General features: G+C 47.7%; 1 long non-coding RNA gene and 1 pseudogene across 2 annotated transcripts; one reads left to right on the top strand and one right to left on the bottom strand.

The window, feature by feature from the left end:
* The first annotated feature begins 30 nt into the window (after positions 1-30).
* LOC136484089 (uncharacterized) lies at positions 31-16,092 on the top strand. 2 transcript variants are annotated; one of them, XR_010765761.1, is made up of 10 exons: positions 31-431; positions 10,565-10,712; positions 10,983-11,107; positions 11,190-11,278; positions 12,461-12,525; positions 13,363-13,454; positions 13,965-14,023; positions 14,725-14,854; positions 14,963-15,032; positions 15,324-16,092. It is a non-coding gene; the product is annotated as an uncharacterized lncRNA (long non-coding RNA). The 2 variants fall into 2 exon arrangements; XR_010765760.1 differs by having other exon boundaries at positions 10,983-11,278.
* LOC136484086 (uncharacterized mitochondrial protein AtMg00810-like) lies at positions 4,874-6,502 on the bottom strand (annotated as a pseudogene).
* Positions 16,093-23,698: the final 7,606 nt, after the last annotated feature.

A 23,698-nucleotide genomic window follows, 5' to 3' on the forward strand; every position in this document is an offset into this window, starting at 1 on the left:
GTTCTTATTGGGTCCGGACGTGATCGAGTGCACCCGCTAAGATGCCGTCTGTGCGACTCCCAGATGCCGCGAGCGCCCACTGCCACCCCCATCCCACACCAGTACACCACGGCAGCGCCGCGAGCGCCCATGGCCGCCCGCGCCGGCATCTCCCTCTCTCAGTCTCTCCCCTCCCCATCTTCTCGCTCGGAAGCCACCGCCGCCCGCTCGGTCACTCGGACGAGCGCGTGCCGCGTGTAGGACCCGCCCGGCCTCGGATTGCGTCGCTCCACGACAAGCACCCCGGCTTCAGATGCCGCGCCCGCGCCCCACCTCAAGATGCTGCCCACAAGATGCCGCCCGCGCGACTCCCAGATGCCGCCCGTGGCTCGCTCGTCTCCGCCATAGCTTGAGGTCGGCAGCTAGCTGCGTTCTGTGCGCGCTTCACCGAGGTTTGTTGCTTGAAAATCCCATGTCCCTGTTGATTCGATTAACTTCTTTTTGATTTTGTTAGTGGTTTCGGTTTGGATTGCTTGTTACAAATGGATTCGTAGCTAAGTTGGGCAGTGGTGCTTGGTCATCTGATTTTAGGGGTCGGCACAGATGTTTTATGAGTTTGGTGTCGATCTGTAGATCTGGTTTTGGATGATGTGGTTCATGTTGTAGTTGTTCCCGTTAATTAGGTTTTGCTTGTTTAGTATTTCATTGGTTTCTGGGCTGGATTTGTAGTTCATTCCGTGTTTATTATGCTTCAGTGAGGACGTGGGGGTGGGGTTTCGTTTCGTGAATGTTCAGACAGGAACCTGACAGCAGGATTTCGTGGGGTTTGGATCTGATTTGTGATTTTATATTATTATGGATGAGGTTGTTAGATTATCGGTTTTTAATTTCCGTCCTCTAGTTACCCCTGCCATGCTATTGTTTTCTTCCATTGGAATCTTGCTACTCTCTCTATCAATCTATGTAGCCTGCAGCTTCATCTCTGGCTTGGTCACATTTGTTCACTGTCATGTTCCCATCTCATCACTGTAACTTTGTATTCTACTTAGCAGTCAGCAGTATGCTAAAACTGTAATTTATTTGGCCAGTATTAATGAATTGTTAGCATATACTCTAGATGCAAATTGCTGCAATGAGAGCAATGGGATGGAATTGGATGGAATGATGGCTTGGATCAGTGGGTTGGGTGAGTCTGCAGAAAGAGTTGAAGGATGCTGAATACCCTTTAGCTCATCGCCTCCTTGGGATATCATGGGTTTATTAGGTTTGTATTTGATTTGTTTGGTTGTTTGAAAATTGAGCTGCAGGCTGCCCTATGTTTTTCTTGTTTTGGTCATTAGCGGCTGCTGTTGTTCAGCTTGGCGGCAGTAGTGCAGCCAGTTGCAGCCAGCTTTTGTCGCCTGCAGCTGTCATGCACTGTTATTGCAGGTTTAGTTGCCTCTAGTACTAGTAGCAGTAGCAGTTTGGCAGGCATATAGCTACAGTCTGTGATTGTGATGTATAGAGTTTATTGAGCCTCTGCTTGACTTTTTTTTGTGTTTTTTGGTAACTAAAATTCAGGGTAGTTGTAGTAGAATAATCTAATTTCAGAGCTCAAAACCTTTGTGTCACAACAGTTGTGTGAAGCAGGGGTACATATGCATCTTCTGGTATTCAATAAATCTGGGAGGGAGGCTTATCAGGGATATGATCAAAATGAGCTCTATCCCTGTATGGCTGTACCAACGTCCTAAATTGCGATCAAGTTCCTACATTTTGAAGCTACAATTAAATAGACAACAATAGAAAGAAAAGACACACATAAATGTACACAATAGTAGCATGGTTATTTTTGACGTTTAAATGAACATTATCTCTTAATTTGCATGAAAATGTGTTTGTTCAGTAGAGACCCCCATGTGAGCGAACTGCAAAGCGGTGCATACATTTTCTGCTTAATATCGACACATGTATAGCAATCATGTTAAGTTGCAAGAATTCTACTGTATGTTGAGATAACTACATTTCTAGGACGGTGTTCAGGTCGCTCCCTGCTGGAGCTTAAAGCTCGGAGGCATTTGGTCGTTTCTGTTCTTTCTGTTGCGAGTCTGTAACTTAGTGACCTGGGTGTGGGGTGTGTGAGTTGGGTCTCTTAGACCCGTGTACTCTTTTTCTACCTTAACGAAATGACGCGCAGTTCTTCTGCGCTGTTCGAGAAAAAAATTTTAAAAAAAATTACATTATTTCTAGGACACATACATTTGGAGATTGTAACTACTGTAAAAAGATGGGCTATACAACTATGAGAAGTGATGATGCCAAGGTATATGCATTTCCCATATAATAGATGTGTTCCCGAACCTATGAACCTTCAGAGTTCATATGCAGTCGCTCGATCGAAACTTGCCTGATCATACCAATTTAGTCAAAACTGAGAGCGAATACAACAACAACAACAACAACAACAACAACAAAGCCTTTAAGTCCCAAACAAGTTGGGGTAGGCTTTAGTTCTACTAAGTCTAAAACCTTTGGACTCCAAAGTCTCCCGCCATAACTCCAGTTTCTGATTCACTCCTATCCGGCTTTCATCAACTAGCACTACATCGTCCGCGAAAAGCATACACCAAGGGATGTCCCCTTGTATGTCCCTTGTGACCTCATCCATCACTAAAGCAAACAAATAAGGGCTCAAAGTTGACCCTTGATGTAGTCCTATCCTAATCGGGAAGTCATCCGTGTCTCCATCACTTGTTCGAACTCTAGTCACAACATTGTTGTACATGTCCTTAATGAGCCCGACATACTTCGTTGGGACTTTATGTTTGTCCAAAGCCCACCACATAACATTCCTTGGTATTTTATCATAAGCCTTCTCCAAGTCAATAAAAACCATGTGTAGGTCCTTCTTCTTCTCCCTATACCGCTCCATAACTTGTCTTATTAAGAAAATGGCTTCCATGGTTGACCTTCCGGGCATGAAACCAAATTGGTTCATAGAGACCCGCGTTATTGCTCTCAAGCGATGCTCGATAACTCTCTCCCATAGCTTCATAGTATGGCTCATCAACTTAATTCCCCGGTAATTTGTACAACTTTGAATATCCCCTTTATTCTTGTAGATCGGTACCAATATACTTCTCCTCCACTCATCAGGCATCTTGTTCGATCGAAAAATATGGTTGAACAGCTTGGTTAACCATACTACAGCTATGTCCCCGAGGCATCTCCACACCTCGATTGGGATACCATCCGGTCCCATCGCCTTACCTCCTTTCATCCTTTTCAACGTCTCTCTGACCTCAGATTCTTGGATTCTCCGCACAAAGCGCCTATTGGTGTCATCAAAAGAGTCATCCAACTGAAAGGTTGTGTCCATATTCTCACCATTGAACAATTTGTCAAAATACTCTTGCCATCGATGTCGGATCTCATCCTCCTTTACCAAGAGATGCTCCCTTTCATCCTTAATGCACTTAACTTGGTTGAAGTCCCGTGTCTTTCTCTCACGAACCCTAGCCATCCTATAAATGTTATTCTCTCCTTCCTTCATACTCAAATGTTGGTAAAGATCCTCGTACGCTCTACCCTTTGCCACACTTACAGCTCGCTTTGCAGTCTTCTTTGCCACCTTGTACTTCTCTATGTTGTCCGCACTCCTGTCATGGTACAAGAGTCTATAGCATTCTTTCTTCTCCTTAATAGCCCTTTGAACTTCCTCGTTCCACCACTAAGTATCTTTAGCCTCGCGTCCCCTTCCTTTGGTTACTCCACATACCTCTGAGGCTACCTTCCGAATGTTGGTTGCCATTTTGTCCCACATATTGTTTATGTCGTCTTCTTTGTTCCAAGAGCCCTCTTTGATAACCCGTTCCCTAAATACCTCTGACGTCTCCCCTTTCAGTTTCCACCACTTTATTCTTTCAATCTTAGCTTGTTTATCCCTACGGGCACGCACCTGAAAACGAAAATCTGCCACCAAAAGCTTATGTTGAGAAACAACACACTCCCCTGGTATCACCTTGTAATCCAAGCATGCTCGTTTGTCCTTTCTTCTTGTGAGGACAAAGTCAATCTGGCTACAGTGTTGTCCGCTACTGAAGGTCACTAGATGAGATTCTCTCTTTCTAAAGAAAGTGTTGGCTATCATCAGGTCAAAAGCTACCGCGAAGTCCAGAACTTCCTCCCCCTCCTGATTCCTACTACCATACCCAAAACCTCCATGAACTGCCTCGAAACCTGCGCTTGTAGTACCTACATGTCCATTAAGATCTCCTCCTATAAAAAGCTTCTCACTACTAGGTATAGCTCTATCCAGGCCATCTAAGTCTTCCCAGAACTGTCTCTTAACACTCTCGTCGAGGCCTACTTGGGGGGCATACGCACTAATTACGTTCAATACCATATCAACAACGACAAGCTTGACTAAGATAATCCTATCTCCTTGCCTTCTCACTCCCACCACACCATTCTTGAGGCTCTTATCAATCAAAACTCCTACTCCATTTCTATTCGCGACTGTCCCTGTGTACGAAAGCTTGAAACCTGTATTGTCCACCTCCTTCGTCTTCTGACCCTTCCATTTAGTCTCTTGAACGCATAATATATTTACACGCCTCCTAGTCGCGGTATCAACTAATTCTCTTAACTTACCTGTAAGTGACCCTACATTCCAACTACCTAAACGGATCCTAGTTGGTTTGACTAGCTTCCTTACCCTTCGCACCCGTCGACTCTGATGCGAAGACCCTTGCTCATTTTTCACTACACCCGGGCGCCGATGTAGCGCGCCACTAAGGAAGCGCCGATGTAGCGCGCCACTGAGAGCGAATAGGTCTCGGGAAATTGCGATGGATTGATATGGGTAAATGGAGTACAATATATAGGCAAGGATCAGGAAGGTTTTATAGAAACACCCAATCAACGGTGATCCTTGCCTAACCAATAATCATCTACCATAATCCCTAGAGGCAGCCCAGCCGATAGGCTTGGGCGCCAGGCCCATGGCCAGCCCATAAGGCGCTTATTCTAACACGCCCCCGCAGTCGAATCGTTAGCCACTCTGCACGTTTAGACTGGACCTAAACTCCGTGAACACTGAAGAAGGCAGCCCTTTGGTGAAGATATCCGCATATTGTGAAGAAGTGGGAACTTGCAGAACACGAAGATCACCAATGGCGACTCGCTCCCGGACTAAGTGAAGATCAATCTCAATGTGCTTGGTTCGCTGATGCTGAATCGGGTTGGAGGTCATGTAGACGGCACTGATGTTGTCGCAATACACCAGTGTGGCGCGTCGGAGAGGGGCATGCAGCTCTAGAAGAAGCTGGCACAGCCAGGTGGCCTCAGCAACTCCATTGGCCACCGCGCGATACTCGGCTTCAGCACTGGATCTTGACACCTTGTTCTGGCGCTTGGAGGGCCACGAGACAAGATTGTCGCCAAGAAACACAACATAGCCCGAGGTGGACTTGCGGGTGTCTGGACAACCAGCCCAATCAGCGTCGGTGTAGACGATAAGATCAGCCGAAGTAGACGGTCGCAGCAGGAGACCAAGGTGGAGAGTGCCTCGAACATAGTGCAGAATCCGCTTCAAAGCTGCAAGATGAGGCTCACGAGGGTCGTGCATATGAAGACAGACTTGCTGCACAGCATATGCAATATCCGGCCGGGTGAACGTTAGGTACTGTAAGGCTCCAACGAGACTGTGAAAGTCTGAAGGGCCAGAAACAGGGGTGCCATCTGCTGCAGCAACCTTCGGATTGGTGTCAACTGGAGTGGAGCACGGCTTACACTCTGCCATCCCGGCCCGATCAAGAATGTCCAACATATATTGTCACTGAGAAAGAAGTCCATCACCACTTCGCTGAACATGCATACCGAGGAAGTAATGCAATTCACCAAGGTCCTTCATAGTGAACTCCCGCTGAAGGGCTGAGATGATCCGCCGAAGAAGGCCAGGTGAGGAAGCTGTGAGGACGATGTCATCAACATAGAGCAACAGGTCGGCTGTGTTTGATCCGCGCTGGTAAACGAAGAGCGAGGTGTCTGACTTGGCTTCAACAAACCCAAGGGACAACAAGTGTGTGGCCATGCGACTGTACCAAGCACGAGGGGCCTGCTTGAGGCCATATAGTGACTTCTTCAGGTGACAAACATAGTCCGGATGAGCTGAATCTTCGAACCCAGACGGCTGCTGACAATAAACTGTCTCTGTCAGGTTGCCATGAAGAAAGGCGTTCTTCACATCAAGCTGGTGGATGGGCCAACGGCGAGAGAGAGCTAGGGAGAGCACCGTGCGAACAGTAGCTGGCTTCACCACGGGACTGAATGTCTCATCCAAGTCCACACCAGGCCGCTGGGTAAAGCCATGGAGAACCTAGCGCGCCTTGTGCCTTTCGAGGGAGCCATCAAACTGAAACTTGTGCTTGAAGATCCACTTGCCGGTGACAACGTTGGCCCGAGGGGGGCGAGGCATGAGATCCCAAGTGTGATTCTTCAGCAGGGCACTGTGTTCCTCTTCCATTGCAACTCACCAATTGGGGTCGGCAAGAGCGCTATGGAAGGTCTTCGGTATCGGTGACATAGATGTAGCGTGGTACGCAGCAGGCATCCGAAAGCCGCTCTTCGAACGTGTGCCCATGGCGTGCTGGTTGGTCATAGGAGGGACAACAACAGCACCTTTGGGTAGTGGGAGCGGCGCGGCTGGTGCAGGCGCAGCCTGGGCGGTTGGTGCAGGTGCAGCCGGGGCGACGGTGACAGGAGCAGTCGGAGCAGGCGGTGGTTGAGGCCGGCGCGTGTAGTGGTAGGTGAAGGCACGGTCTGGACAAAGAGGCGGGAACCCGGGCGGGGCCTCGCGGGGTGCCTAAGGAGGCGACACCGGCGCCGGGGAGCCCGCGGTCGGTGCTGGAGACAGCGAGCTCGCGCGAAGCGCTGGCGGGATGTACAACAGGCGAGGTGGAGCGCCTCCAGTCGTGCTGGGCGTGTCCTGAGCCGCGCGTGGTGCGGGAGGGTCCCCGGTGTTCGCAGCGCAGGCGGGATGTAGATCGCGGGCGCCGGGGGATCAGCAGTGGTCGCTGGAGGATCAGCAGCAGCCACAGGAGGCGTCGGGGGCACCCCAGGCATAGTCTCAGAGGGACCAGCAGGGGCGCTGGTGATGCCAGAGGTGCTGGATGGTGCTCTTGCAGACAAAAACTTATGCAACGGTCCAATAGGAGCGGGCACAACATCAGTAGCATCAAGAAACTCAAAGTCTGCCGGAATACTAGGGCCATTGCGCTCAGCAAAGGGGAAGGCCGTTTCATCGAAGATGACGTGCTGGGAGATGATGACTCTATTGGAGGAGAGGTCAAGGCAGTGGTATCCTTTGTGGTGAGCGGAATAGCCTAGGAAGACGCACAAGGCAGACCTAGGAGTGAGTTTATGAGGAGCGGTGGCGGACATGTTTGGATAACACTTGCAGCCAAACACTCGTAGGTGATCATACGCCGGCGGCATGCCGTACAGGGCAAGGTGGGGCGTGGAGAACTGTAGAGTCTTGGTGGGCAGTATGTTAAGCAGAAGAGTCGTTGTGGAGAGGGCCTCCACCCAGTAGGAGGGAGGCATAGACGCCTGAAAGAGCAGTGAGTGAACGACATTATTGATGGAGCGAATAATGCGTTCGGCTTTACCATTTTGAGGCGAGGTGTAGGGGCAGGACATACGAAGATGGATGCCCTGGGTGAGGAAGAAGTGACGGGTGCTAGAGTTGTCAAACTCTTTCCCGTTGTCGCACTGGACAGCCTTGACGTGGGCGCCAAATTGGGTGGAGGCGTGGGCGATGAAGTGGGCAAGCATATTGAAAGTGTTAGATTTGAGTCGCAAAGGAAAAGTCCACAAGTAGTGAGTGCAATCATCAAGTATAACCAAATAGTATTTGTAACCAGAAACACTGACAACTGGAGATGTCCACAAGTCACAATGAATAAGATCAAACTTGCTAGACGCACGAGTGGTGGACGTATGAAAGGGCAGACGAACATGACGCCCTAACTGACAAGCGTGACATAAATCTAAAGAATCCTGAATGTGACAGGAAACACTAGACGCAAGCTTTGACAACGCCTCATGACCGGGGTGGTCGAGACGCCGATGCCACAGTGGGGAGGGAGCCTGAGCGACAAAGGAGTGTGCTGGAGGTAAGCGCAGTGGATAGAGCGGCCCGGAGCTATTGCACCTGACGATCTCGGTCCGAGATGGAAGAACCTTCACAGAACAACCAACGGGGTTAAACTCAACAGAACAATTGTTGTCGATAGTGAATTGGCGAACAGAGATGAGATTCTTAATAAGTTGTAGCAGACACAAGGACATTATTAAGACGTAAAGTATGGGACAACTCTGTGGAGCCAGTGGCAGTAACAGGAAGCATAGAACCATTACCGACAATAATAGATGGAGTAGGATACCGCGGGAATAGAACATGTGAAAGGGAGGAAGACTGAGATGTCATATGTGAAGTAGCACCTGTGTTGAAGTACCACTCGTTGGACGAAGGAGGGGTCAGCGACGTCGTGCTGAAGGCGGAGGCGAGGGCCGTCGGGTCCCAAGAAGGGAGGCCGGCCACAGGGTTGTAGTACCCCGGGGCGACCCACTGTCTTGAGCCCATCAGGGGCAGCGACGGCAGCAGGCTGCTGGTGGGCGACGAGTGCCTACTGCTGCTGGGCGAGGAGGGCCTGCTGCTGTGCCTGCAGATGAGGAGGCACCGGGATGGGTGCCAGGGGAGGACGAGGACCCCCTGGCCACATCTGAATGGAGCCCATCCATGGGTTGTAGACGCTGGGCCAAGGGCGACCACCGGCGGCAGGCTACTGGGCGCCAGAGGGAGGGCGCTGGCCTCCAGTGATGTTGCTGCCACCAGGGCCCCCCTTTCCACCGCCGCCGCGCCTGCTGCGGCGATTGCCGTTGGAGGACTTAGGGCCGCCAACGCCCCCGGAGCCCGTGTTGGACGTCGGTGAGGCAGCACTGGAGGAGCCTGCTGTGGTGGAGGCAGCTAGAGCAGTGGCAGGGGACTCCTTGTTTTCCAATCTGAGTTCCTCGAGGATGAGGTCATCACGAGCCTCCAGGAAGGTGGGGAAGGGCCGACTGCGGCGTAGGAGGGCCCCGACGTGGCTGAAGCGCTCGTTGAGGCCATGGATCACGTTAAGGATGAGGGTGCGGTCGGTGATCACTTCGCCAAGAGCCGTGAGGTCGTCAGCCATCTTCTTCCGCCGGCGGCAGTAGTCGGTGACGGAGAGGTCGCCCTGGACGAAGGTGCGAAACCGCGTCTCAAGGTGGATGGAGCGAGCCTCTCGGTTGCCGAGGAACTGTGACTTGACGGCGAGCCAGGCATGTCGGGCAGTAGAGCCCTGGGTGGAGATGATCTCGGCAAGATCGTCGGTGAGCGTGGCGACGATCCAGGACTTGACGACGCAGTCCATCCGAGCCCAGTCAGGGGAGATCGGGGCTGGAGGTTCCTCGCGGACGTGGTCCTAAAGAGAAAACTTGCTGAGGATGAGCAGGAACTGATCGCGCCAGCGGTTGAAGTTGCCGGAGTCGACGTCGAGGACGGTGGTGACGTTGTTCCAGATGTTGTTGACGGCGATGGCCTGGGCGTGCAGTTGCAGCAGTGCCATGGCCTCGTGGAGGAGCATGGCCGAGGCGAGGTCGGGAGGAGACGGTGAAGATGTGCTGGAGGAGGCGCCGCCAGGTGCACCAGGGGCAGCGGCGGCGGTGGCGGCCGCGCGCTCCTTGGCTGCGTGCGCCAGGGCTTCGTTGGGGTGGGCAGCAGCCGCGTCGCGATCTTTGGCGGCGACTGCAGCCGCCTCCTCGGCCTGGGCAGCGCGAGCCAGGGCGGCCTAGCGCTCCTTGCTGAGAAGTTGGGCGGCGGCGGCGGCGGCGTTCGCCTTCTCCTTGGCCTGGCGGGCCGCGATCTCGTCAGCGGTAACGTCCCCTAACCTGGGGGAGGGCGGGGGAGTGGGAGACATGATGCGCGGCACGGCAGGGCCGGCGCGCGGGTGCTGCATGGCAGAGGCCGGCGCGCAGGGGTGTGCTGTGGAAGGGAAGACCTAAACCTAGGCGACTGATACCATGAGAGCGAATAGGTCTCGGGAAATTGTGATGGATTGATATGGGTAAAGGGAGTACAATATATAGGCAAGGATCAAGAAGGGTTTATAGAAACACCCAATCAACGGTGATCCTTGCCTAACCAATAATCATCTACCATAATCCCTAGAGGCAGCCCAGACGATAGGCTTGGGCGCCAGGCCCATGGCCAGCCCATAAGGCGCCTATTCTAACAAAAACTATTGACTCAGCAAAGCTAAGTAATTGGAGCTGAGGAAAAAAGCAAGTAGCACATGCAAATTAACCAATTCTGGCCAGTGGATGGTTTGGGTTTGGCCCAAACTGTAGACAATGTCATTTAGCACTCTAGGTGTTATTGTTCTCTTCTATCTCTATTGTTCTCTTCTATCTTCTAGGTGATCCAAGTTAACCAATTTCGTGTTTGTATTCTGTAGAACCATTTTTTGTACTTGTTCTGATCATGTGATAGCTGACAACCATTTTTTCTATTTGTTTTCAGTCCAAAGACAACGTGAACTTAGGTGCAGTGAAGAATGTCCAGACTGTTTGTAGTCATGATTTGCATGTTTCAGACCCAAAAACTATTCCCTGTCATTCAAAAGAAAATCAATTGGATGAAAATGCAGCTCATGATTTGGATCGTACTGGTTAGTATCGAATTCCTGATTGCTCATTTATTAGTAGTAAATTGCACATTTGAATTACTGCAATTATGGTATTTGACATGTGCAATATCCATTATTCTCAACTATAAGTATCAATTTTGTTTACCATTTTCCATTTGATTAAGCAGGAAAAGCAACTGTTCAGTTAATTAGCATCATGAACAGTGTTATTCACTACGATAATTCATATCAGTCTGCCACCTCGCTAATAAGCTGTTGCTTTGCGGTACACTTGTGCACAATCTTCTGCAGATGTGTATCTTGATGGAACAGTCATGTTGATATTTGGGATGGGTCTTTACGGTCTCTTCATCAGCAATGCTTCCACAGATGTTCCTTTTGAATCCGACCGTGCCCTGAGTGGATCATTTGATTAAGTTGTTGAAGCCATCTGCATCTTTTTCTTTGTCTTTGTGGACGATGATATTGATACTTGTTTCCTAACTATGATCCTCACAGGACTTCCAGCTAGAGCATCTGTTACTATGGTTTCTGCTCAAGACCGTGCACAATCTTAGGCATTATTTAACATAAAGGACTCAAACAAGGTGAGCAAATCATCTGGTCCTGCAACATCTCTGTATTATTGCATAAAAAGGGAACTGCTTTAAGATTGTTACATTTACATCCTGTTATAAGTCAAATTGTACGATTGATGAGTTGTCTTTCAGTGCCAGATTTCTGTGTATAGTTTGACACCACATACTTTGGTTGATATGGCACCATTTTCCACCTATATCTTGTTTTATTAGGTGGTTTTCTGTCAATGACATTGCTGCAGGAGCACTTATGGCTTATGCCAGTTGTACTTTAGTGATGCCAAAGAACTATTTCTGAGCATATGTAAACCAAACAACTTAAAGATTCAGTTACATAATTGCAGTCTGCCATAATGTAAATTGCAAGTATCGGGCACTGCAATTATAGTTCTGGGCATATGCAATATGCTGTTGTTGAACCATTTGCCTCGTTGTTTTGTCTTTTTTCTGCTAGCTGATCTAAGTGGCTGCTGGTTTTGCATTTTCTGCAGTCTGTCTTGTATAGAATGATGTGCTGAACTAGACAGATTACACATATCATGTGTTAGGAATAGCACCTGCAGGTTATTGCAGTTGTCACAAGTGAAACAGCTAAAAGAAACCTCAATGCATCAGATTGAAACAAGAAAAGTGATATAATTCATTTAGGAAGCGAGCAGGCTACCCAGGCTACCCAGAAACAGTGTCAAAAAAGTTCTATGTTGGGGGTTTATGAAAATCAGTTTCGTTTCAAAGCAGAGCCTAAGAGAGCCTAAGAGTGTTTAGAAACATGTCAGTAGAATCATCACCATCATGATATGGTTAGCTGATCTAAAAATTGCTTACCGTGTGGATCTATTAATGAAGCAGAAGACAACCTTGACTTTTGAACTTCTATTATGCTGCCCCACTATATTAATTAGAATGTTTTTCAGATATGGTACTCTGGGATGTCAGTATCTGCTAATTCGTTTGGATATGGACTTTTTGCAAAAATTTAGATTTTTGGTCCAGACACCTTCACTTTTTGAAATGTGGGATGTTAGTATCTGCTATTTTGTTTGGAATGGTCTTCTTGCAAAATTTCACTTTTTGGTCCAAATACCTTTACTTTTTGAATAGGTGTGCCTTCTGTAGTTGCCTCTAATTCCATGTTTGACATTATATGCACAGAATTTTGACACTTTTATCTTTGAACAATTGACCTCTCAGGTATATATGAGGCCTTGGAGTTGAGGGATGGAGGATATGATTATCTTGGCAAGGGTGTTCTTAAGGTTAGTTGACCAGCCAATTTTTCCATTTCAGTCTGAGGGTATTATACTAGCTGTATTTGCCATGCACTTGCATGCACCATAGTCATTCATGCATCCAGTGGTCATGGTTAACTTTATATAATAGAAACCAACATGTGTATCATCCACCTTTTTTACTTGCGATAAAATTGATTTGTGAAACTTATGTGAAGACTATGCTCTAAACAGATTTGTCATTTGTGCCATCACACACAAAACAGCTTTGTCTTTGTCCTTTGTTTATTGTGATTTGTGCCAGCACACACCATATTTTGTCATTGTCCTTTCATAGAAAAAAAATTATTTGTTGTGATTTGTGCTAACACACCTTGTCCTTTGTTTATTGTGATTTGTGCCAGCACACACCTCATTTTTGTCCTTGTCATTTCATAGAAAAAAATTATTTTGTTGTGATTTGTGCTAACACATCTTGTCCTTTTTTTTGTGATTTGTGGCAACACACACCACATTTTTGTCCTTGTCCTTTCATAGAAAAAATTGTTTCTTGTGATTTGTGGCAACACATTTCATATATTTGTCTATGTGTTTGTATAGAAAAAAAAGTAGTCTGTCTTTTGTGATTTGTGCTGGCACACACCACATTTGTTCATTTGTGTCTAGGACCTTGTTGTGTGTTTGTCAACTTGATGCAGTTCTTAATATAACATTATGTCATCTTCCACAGTCACCATTAGTCAGGACCTAGGACCTTCCTTGTTCCAAAATGTAGCAAAGAATGGTATAAATGTTCATGCGATTTCAAACAGATGTTCCTATACACAGAACCAACTCTTAAGTCTTACCTTCTATTTTTTGCAGATTATGTGAGGTTGCTGAACTATTGGACCGGATTTTGTCCAGAAACCCACTTTATGCAGGTGTTCAGTTTAACCACACCCACCATATTTCAGGTTTGTAATGTTCATAGGTACACAAACTTCATTAAGACACACCTAAGATGATTATAAGTTGTAAATCTGCCTTGCGCTTCTAGTTAACTTGAAGTATGAAGATGGCGCGTGGTACCTATGGCCTCAAGAAACCAAGGCATTGCCATTGGCATAGCTAATTTGAAATTTGAATGAGCTTCAGATATGGCTAGCTGTCATTCTATATTTGTCATACTTGTGTGGTTGTGTCCCAGTTTGTCTTTCTATCTTTGTTAATGCTGACAAAAAGTCATTCTTGCTGGCTTTCCTTGTGTTGTGCATGTCTGCTTCATTTCCCAGGATATTTTGTGTTTTTTCCATAGTAAATTTTCAGCAAAAGACTTCTGATATGTTTTTTTGTCTCATATGACTTTTTCCTGCCACTAATGCATCCTCTCTGTCCTGTTTAAATAATGCAAAACAAAGCACTGGTTTTTGTCATTTTGTGCTTTCTAATATGGTCTCTAATAACTTTGATTGGACTACTTACAGGAGGAGTTTTCAAGCTCGAGTTATTCTTGCCTGAAGAATATCCAATGGCTCCACCAAAGGTATTTTGTTCTTAGTCTACTCTTGACTAGGATTTCAGTGCTATACTTCTATGGTTCGTCAAGCCTAGAGATGCCCGGTGTTGAGTGTGTCCAGAGATTCTCGGTGTTAAGTGTGTCTGTTGAGTGCGTCCAGAGATGTTTGTCTTGTTTGTTTCGTCAAACCCAGAGATTCCGGGTGTTGTTTGTTTGTCTATTTCGTGCCGTCCTGTTTTTAGCTCATTTGGATCCATTTGTTTAGATCAATATCATCTTGATCCAGTGATATTTGTGCACTTTTGCTCTAGTAAAATACAGCTGTTGCTTCTATCTCTGTCGGTTTGACCCTCTGTGCTCTTCAGCCATTAATCTGTCAGTCTTTTGATCAGTTTCTTGCAGTAAAATTCTTTGTAATAATTCATCAGTCTTTTATTTGATTGTTGTGTTTCTTAGTGTGATGTGCAATTAGGGGTTGTTTTCGTCCTCCCATCTTTTTTCTTAAGACAAAGCTGAAACATTTTTTGGGCTCCATATGTTTATCATCCAACTGCTACCGTTCAGCTAGTTATTTCTTGTATAGTAGGTTTCAACTGTTGATGTAATTGGACGGATTAAGATTCAGGGGATGTTTTTCCTCTCTCTCACTGACATTGTGACAGATAACATTTCGGTTTAAGACAAGCAGACGTCTCATTTGTCCAATGCTTGGTTCTTTGACTGTTCAGACCCACTAGGATATCAGCTAGGAGTTGAGGAGAATGGTTGTTGGTGGAACTCAACCGGTCCTCAGGAAGTACCTAGGTGCCCTCAAGGACAACGACTGTGAGCTTGGCAAAAGTGAGCAGTGATTATAAGGTGATGGCATTTTTATGTTCCCTCTGAATAGTACTGCATTTGGGAAGTCTCCATGCTCAGACTCTCTCACTGCACGCAATGTGCACTTATCATTCTTCCCTATAACAGGAACTGGACATTGCAATTGTCAAGGCCATAAACCATGTTGAGCAGCCATCAAAGGAGAAGTACATAAGAGGTAATGGGATATCCTGTCCCTTAAGCTAAAGTCCCAGTTCAAACTCTCAACTGCATCCTATGACTCAATCTATAAATTTTCATTGTTAATGAAAACTCAGCTGTTATATAGAAATTTGTTCACTCATTGTAGATATTTCATTGCTATAAACTCAGCTGTTATAATGAAAACTCAGCTGTTATATAGAAATTTGTTCACTGTATTGGATTATGAAGTGATTTATTTCAAATCTTCAATAATTGCCCAACTTCTTTTGCTGCTGCCACAACTAACATCCTTTTTTATCTGCAGAAATTTTTCATTCCATTTCTGCTGCTAGGCCACGAGCAGATGTAGTTTATTGCACATGCCCTTGCTAGATAGGTCTGCTGCTGATATGGATCCTACACATTGTCATACTATGGTTCTTCAAATTGCTAATAAGTACTAAGCCCGTGTTTAGTTAGGGGGAATTTTGGAATTTGGTCGCTGTAGCACTTTTGTTTTTATTTGGCAATTAGTGTTCAATCATGGACTAATTAGGCTCAAAACGTTCGTCTCGCGATTTCTAACCAAACTGTGCAATTAGTTTTTTTTTTTCGTCTACATTTAATGCTTCATGCATGTGTCGCAAGATTCGATGTGATGGGTACTGTAGCACTTTTTGGGAAGTTTTTTTTTTGAACTAAACATGGGCTAAATAGGTCTGCTGCTGATATTTGTCAAGTTAAATGTAGGCTGAGTTGTAGAGTGCATCAAATTCAGAAAGATTACATATGTATTGCTGCTCAGATTCAGGGCTATACTTCAATGTATTGCTGTTCAAATATGTATGGTTGTGTCCAAGTTTGTGTCTTTGTGAAATGTTGCCCAAATTGCTGGTCGAAGTGATACTGCCACTGTTAGCAATCCTTTGTCTTTATTCAGTAGCACAAGTTAACTGTACTGTCAGCAGGCTCCACATGCATGAGCCGGATTTTGTAATTATTTACATATATAGTGTAATTGCATTAACAACAAGTACTTGTTGCACTATTTGAAATGTGCAATTTTCATATTTGTGTTTTGTAATTTTTGAAGATCATATTCATTGTGCATTTGTTTACTGAGAACATCTCATTATGTGTGACTAAATATTTTTGAGAACATCTCATCATATTCGTTGTGACTAAATTATATACATCTCATATTTGTGTTTTTCTGTGCAAATTTTACTGATTTTCGTCACTTTCTCCACTTACGTGCTTTCTAGAATTCATTGACGTGTGCCTTTCTTTCTTGCTCGAAGGATGCAGTGGCATATTTGTTATTTGCATAGTATGCTGGTACGTTTGTTTTATTGGGCCAATAGTTCATTTTAGCCCAAATGAGCATCAACTTCAGTTAACAGGTTGGTTCATGCGCCCGATAAGGTTTGGCGGGTTGATTTGTGGACCCGGTAAGTGATTGGGTGATAGAAACAACTGCAACAGATCCTGAGTATTGGATGTAGATCTGACGGCTCTTAGCTATCGCCTAAAAAAAATGTTATATTTTAGACACCTAAAATATAGCAAATCCCTTTATATATATATACTTTTCCATAAAATTTAAATTTTAAAATTTATTTTGATGAGCATGAAATCCAAAATATAAATTAGTATTGGTAATAATATAATAATATCCTATTAAATCTATATCCAAAAATAATAGTTTGGTAGAAATATTTCACACATGGTAAGGCACACCGTAATTTTAGATTTGATAATATCTATATGTATGTAGAGTTAAATATTAAGTTATAGCCCATTCGAGGATTGCACTGGTACTTACGTACAACGTGTTCAAAATTTCAGCTCATCATTAATTGTATTATTGCTTGATCTGGGTTCTAACAAAAATAAGTTTTGTTCATAATCAAAACTATATTAACGACATAGTGGTGGGAATATTTATTTATTAATGAAGGATAAGTATATTTATTATTTGTTTTATCGAGGACATAAAATGGAAAAAAAACATAAGGCATGGGCAAAAAAATGGCCGCATACTGTCGGTGGTTTCGGACCACCGACGAGTAAATTTGTATTTGCGCGTCTGGCTCGGATGCTGTGCTCGGAGGAAACAAGGGTTTATACTGGTTCGGACAGAATGTTCCTACGTCCAGTTTGCTACTGCTCATATTACCGGCACTTGGTTTGCAGTAGGGGTTACAAACGGGTAAGAGAGGGAAAGGATCCTAAGTCTCTGGTCGAAGGAGTGAGTGGGTGCTGAGAGCTCCATCGCTGCTCAGTCCTGTGTTCGTGTCGTGCTCTTGTGCGGATCTGGTTCGGATTTCGATGGGTCGATCCCCTTCATGGGGCGCCTCGCTTTCTCTTTTATAGACCAAGGGAAAGCGCGGGTTACAATGGAGGAAAAGGAGAAGAACGAGAGAGAGAAGAAGGCTTCCAGGATCGTCGGGTCCTTCTCCTTCATGCGGGTCCCGCCGATCCAGTAGACGTCAATAGGGATGGCTCCACGTCGCTGCCCTGTTCGCCACTAATGCCATGCGCATGCGTCGTCTGCCGGTCATGGCGTTCCATTCCGTCCCGGCGGACGTCGTGATGAACTAACGAGCCTATCAGTGTTCGTACGATGGTTAGGCAGAACAGCACCGGCATGTCCAACGCTGTTCTTAATGTGAACCCTCAGGTATGGCCCTCCATGGCCACGTGTTACATCGAGGTGTGCCAGTCCCTTCCCCGGTGTCAGAGTTTTAAACCAGACCCATACGCTTGGACCTGGAGTGGTTGACAGCGATATGGGTCCCCATCGGACAAGACGGTGCCTGCGACCTTGGGGTCAGGCGAGACGGAGCCTGCGGCCTCGAGGTCGGGTGAGACGGAGCCCGTGTCCTTAGGATCAGGCGATACGAAGCCCGCACCCAAGGGGTCGGGCGAGACAGAGCCCGCGTCCTTAGGGTCAGGCGAGACGGAGCCCGCACCCGATGGGTCGGGCGAGGCGAAAACCACGTCCTTGTGGTCGGGCGAGACGGAGCCTGTCCCCAAGGGGCCGGCGAGGCGGAGCCCACGGCCTTGGGTGAGACCCACACGGCCTTGGGATCGGGCGAGGCGGAGCCCGCGTACCTGGGGTTCGGTTGGAGCCGTAGTCGCGCTCTTGACTGCTCGAATGAATCAATGTTGATGATCATTAGCTCCTCCTTTTTGGGTACCCTAGTATTGGTCCCCGACAGTAGCCCCCGAGCCTACGGAGGAGTAGAATACTCCTTCGAAGGCTTTTCTAAATGGGAGGACTCTGAGGGCCTCGGCCTTCTTTTGTCGCCCACGACGTGTCCTGGGAACGACGATTCCCTTTCGTCGTAATCAGACCCCTCGGGGGTATAGCCATGAGATTTGGTGGGTCGGAAAAGGTCTTTCCTGATTCTGACCCCTACGGGGGGGTGTCGTTCTGCGACCGCACGTTCGGTCTCTTTGCGAGTCCAACTTTCCTCGAGTCCCTGCCCGTAGCAGGGGTCCGGTCGAGGGTCGGCTCGTCTTTGTGATCGTCTTCCCTCGAGCATTTTTTTCGATTAAAACAGAGGAGTTGAGCTGTGCCATGATTTTCCTCTATGGACGAATCATGGTGCTCGGTGAGCTATTAACGGGCTAGTCCGAGTGGGGCCCCGGCATCCCGTTCATGGGGGTCCGGCTTGGGTCAGCTTGTGACTGACTCTAGATTTTCAGCGGTCAATTCATATAGTTCTCGGATCTGTTCGACTGGTCCCAAGGGCTCTTTGCCTTTCTTCGAGGAAAAACCATGGATGGTATCCGATCGAGACTCGAACATGGGCTAGGATGCCCGCGGTGCTCGTGCGCTCAGGTACTGGTCGCTAGCGGGCCCATCTCTTTCCACCCCTCACTCTAAAGGTGCCCGAAGCGGTTGTCAAACCCGTCGGTGGGCCAACCTTCTAACTCCTAGGCCTAGACGGGCCGTAGGAGCGTCTTCAGCTCCGTATCCCTCTTACCTATGACGGATCGTGGCCTGTTCGGGGAGGCAAAACATCGGGCACGTTTTCTGAAGGGATGGCCATAGGTTGCGTGCGCATGCCCTACGACGAGACGTGGTGATAGGTCATGGCAGGCATGGAGATCTAGGTGGGCGGTTGGTTTGTTCGCACCTATCGCCCTACAACGAGACGTGGTGATAGGGTTAGCCCTCCATGTTTCATACGCATGCCTGCATCCTTACCTCCGCAGCCACGCCGCCGCCGCCAACGCTTAGGTTTCCTGCCTTCGCATCTCCTCCGCCGTTGAGCTCGCATCTATCCGCCCCACCTCGAATGGATCCATGGTGCCATTCCAACATCACCTTCCAGCGCATGGAGGGCCTCGTCCGTCGTGGTCTTCTCCACGCGCGGACCTCAGACGAGGAGTGGTTGCTGCCCGACAACGAGGATTCACCGTCGCCGCTCGATGACTACATGGTGTCGTTCGCCCACTTCCATGAGCATGGGCTCGTGACCCCCGCTCACAAATTCCTCCGGGGGCTACTGCACTTCTACAAGATTGAGCTGCAGCATCTCAATCCCAATGGGATCCAACACATGGCGGCGTTCATCGCGTTGTGCGAAGGATTCCTAGGGATTAGCCCCCACTTCGACTTGTGGATGTATTTCTTCGCCGTCAACCTCTAGAAGAAGAGGGAGAAGGGCGACAGGCAGGAGCTGCACATGCCGATGGGGTGCGCTGGCATCCAACTTTGGAACAATCGGGTCGGTGAGTACCCATCCATGCGGCTCTCGACGTCTGACAAGGGGTGGCACTCGTGGTGGTTCTACCTCAAGAATGACGCCGCCACCCTTCTACCGGAGTTCACCGGGTGCCTGATCGAAGAGGCCCCCGAGCAGTGGAGGAAGTGGGCATCCCGGAGAAGGACAAGAAGAAGATCCAAGATCACATCGCCGCCATCCACATCCTAAAAGAGAACGGCCTGAATGGGTCGGGCATCATCTGGGCTTACCACGCGAGGAGGGTGGTGCCGTTGATGACGCGCGTGCTCCCACTATACACGATGGCACCCAAGGCATCATTTGACGGAACGACGCTCGTCGAGGGAACGCTCCCCAACTCTGAGATCATGCAACGCATCAAGAAGGCGATGGAGCCTTTACGGGATGACACGGGTGCCGCCCTCGACTTCGTCTACCAGGTGCTGGAGCATCCTTCGATGCGGCCGGAGTTAGGCTACGTTGTCTTCTTAAGTTTTTCTTTCTCTTGCCATCTCTTCAATTGATTTCCCAACCCTGTGAGACTAACTTTGAGAGGGGCGGGACCAGCCGAGGGACCTCATCCTCATAGATCACCCGGCACCACTGCCGAGGGATTCGGCCGTGAGGGTGGCGAATCACGCCGAGGGTGAGCAGCCAAGGAAGGCGAAGGAGGACAAGAAGAGGAAGAAGCAGCGAAAGCTACGAGTACGGGAACGGGGGGAGGACACTGACGACGATGATGACGATGACGATGGTGACGACGACGAGGTGATAGGGGAAGAAGAAACGATAGCCGACGATATCGAGTGGGACAACCTGGAGAACGAGGATGCGCTGACAAGAGTCGGTTCGTCCTTGCAGGCATCGGGACCCTTCCTGTTCCATAGAGGGGAGGGCACATCTAGGGAGCCGACAGAGGCAGGCCGTTCTGACGACACCCCCTAGGAACCGACAGAGGCGGGATGTCCCGTCAGCCTGCCCTAGGAGCCAACAGAGGCGGGCGGATCTGCCATCGCGCCCAAGGTGCTAGCGGAGGCGGGCGGCTCTGCCATCGCGCCCCAAGAGCCAAGGGGAGCGGGGCGTCCTGCCAATGTGCCCCAGGAGCTGCCAGGGGCGAACCCCTCTGCCAGGAGCAGGGAGCAAGCTCAAAACGGCCTCGTTTCGACGAGGCAGAGCAAGGGTCGGGGGTTCGTCCCCCAAACACATCTACCGCCCGACAGCGCTGAGGTGAGTTATCAATTCCTCTGTTTTTTCCTATTTTAGTCAAATTTTATCGTGACTTATGTTTTTTGTCCGATGCAGCGTCGGTAGGCATCAGAATCCTTTGGCGTTGGCGTCGAAGTAGAGCATCGCCCTCCAATCGAGGCGGTGGCCGTCGGCTGGTGTCGCGCCCGTTTTAGGCGAGAGTAGCGTCAGTGTGATCGCTGTAACACCCCTATGTTAAGCTTTGCATTTAGCACCTGCATTTCATGAGCACAAGCATCATCCAAGCATTCATGAACATGAGCATATGAAATTTCATCTCATTCTTATACATTGTCACATGAAATGTTGATTTATATATATGCTTATGCTTGCAATCATGTATGACCAATGTATGAGATGGTTGTGAGGTCATGAAAACACCTTAGACACATCTAGGATGGTAAATGGAGCAATGTTTATATTCATGACATGGGCCAATTTTGCTTCTAAGTGTTGGTTTCATTTGAAATGCCATTTTCATGATACTAGTTTGATCAAAGTTGAATAGTAGCTTAGAGTGTTTGCATAGCTGTGTGACCTAAATAAAAGTTGTAGTGCTTGACTAGGGTAACAACTTTTATTTTTGGGTTAAGACCTAATTTAGTGCCTAACATGTTCAAAAATAGCTCCAAAGTAGCAAGAAAATGTTGTTTTACACTTGGTGAAAAATTTCCAAGTGTTGGGCTGATTTTAGTTTGCAAGTAACCGACTTTGGGATGATTTAACTCACAAACCGTGGGGAATTGAGGAATACTCCCTAAAGCAAAGTTGTAGATGGCATGTAGCTCTACAACTTTCCTTAATGGAGTTTTTGCAATGGACGAACGGATTAGGAGATATATGGGGTTGAAAACGCGCTGTCAGTCATCGTAATCTGCCCTGACGGCGGCGTTCACGTGCATGCCAGTGGCCGACCGGCCACAGGACATGGCTACCGCATGGCGGCCATACACCGGCGTTGGCTCAGCTGATCAGGCTAGAGCGGGCACATAAGCGCCGCGCACTCACCGCTTGCTCCACTCACTCGCTCTCGCCTTCTCCCGCTCGCTCTGCCTCGCCAAAGCACCACGCCAAGCTCGCTGTGTGCCACCGCAGCTCTGCTCGCCACCGCTCGCCGCCGACGTAGCCTCACCAACCAATTTGTCTCGGCCATAGCTGCTTCGCCATCACCTCCACCTACGTGAGCCACCAGCATCACCTATCGACCCCAGGTATTACAGCATTTAGCCTCACCGTAGCCACCGTCGTCACTGACGCGCCGCCGTGCTCGCGGCTCACCATGGCCCGCCCGTTCCACCACACCGCATGCCTTCATCTTCTCTGGTCTAGCACCATGCTAGAGTCTAGATGCTTAGGCCAGATCTAGGAATGACGCCACCGCTTGACTACACCGAAATGAGTCACCGCTCCGCGCGCGGCCACCATGGCCGTCGTGGCACTCGAGCTCGCCACCGCCAAGTTGGTTCACCATCTCCCTTCTTTCTCTCACGTCTTAGGTTGAGTAACCCTATACCTAGCTAGTGGTATGACGGAGACCCACCTTTCGCCGCCGTCTAGCCGGAACAGTGAGAGCACCGCTGTGCTCCGTGCGCCGCCGCACGACCATGCACGTTCCAAGCTCACCGACACCACCTCGAGCCCTCACTTGCACTGTGTAGCTTCGCTAGGTCGCCAGGATGGAGTAGCTACCCTCACCAGAGTGTGCCATAGCTGGAGATGGCCGGCGTACCGCCGCTCGACCTCCGCAGTCCACCATGGCCGCCATTGAGCTTGCTCCGACGAGCCACTGAGCCAACTAAGCCTACCAGTCGATGCGCAGGGGCGAGAAGAGTGCAACGGTGAAGACTCTACCGCCAAAGACCTCGCCGTCGGCGAGTTCTCACCGGTCAGCGCTGTCCCCTGTCTTGGTCTCCCTGTATTTGAATGTAGCTAGATAAGTGCTTTTAAAGTAGTTTATATCTTGTAAAATGCATAACTTGATCTAGGAAGGTGATAAAATCGTGATTCCAATTTTGCTGGTCTTGTGTTCACATGCTCTAGCTAGGAAAATACTAAACCTACAGTAAGCATACTTGAAATATGGTCTTCCTATTTAATCCTAATTAATTGCTAGTTCCTAGTGAAATTAATTGGGGTAAAAATACATAACATATGATCATGTAAATTTTTACACAGTATTCTTATGCTTAGAGGAATGTAATAAAAATATTAAATCTGTTCTTTGGCACTTTTCACTATGCCAAACTATTTTTGCTAAAATAAGTCTATGTAACTTGTTATTTTTGTAGAGGTAGCTACACTTATTCAAATGGCATGAAATTTATACAGTAGACTATTAAGGTCATTTGTAGAATACTATAATTTTTTTCTGAATTTATTAAGCATTGGAAATATTTATCCTTTAAATCACCTTATTATCTAAGGAGCTTAATAAATAAATATAAATAAATTAGTTATGTTTAACCATGATGTTTTCTATGGTTCTTGTGATGCATATGATCTGTTGATGTTATTAGTTAGGCTTAGAAGTAATTGGTTGTATGCAACTAGTTAATTATTGCCTTATAATTCAACTAGGTTGGCTGCATGTATAGTTTCTGTTGTGGTGATGATTTTATGATGATAATGATCTTTTTCTATAAAGATGGTTAATAATAAAGTTATAGATAACTTACTTATATACCTTGTGTTAAATTTTCATAGTCATAAGCCTTAT

The sequence above is a fragment of the Miscanthus floridulus genome, chromosome 9 (assembly GCF_019320115.1).
Source record: "Miscanthus floridulus cultivar M001 chromosome 9, ASM1932011v1, whole genome shotgun sequence".
Classification (NCBI taxonomy): domain Eukaryota; kingdom Viridiplantae; phylum Streptophyta; class Magnoliopsida; order Poales; family Poaceae; genus Miscanthus; species Miscanthus floridulus.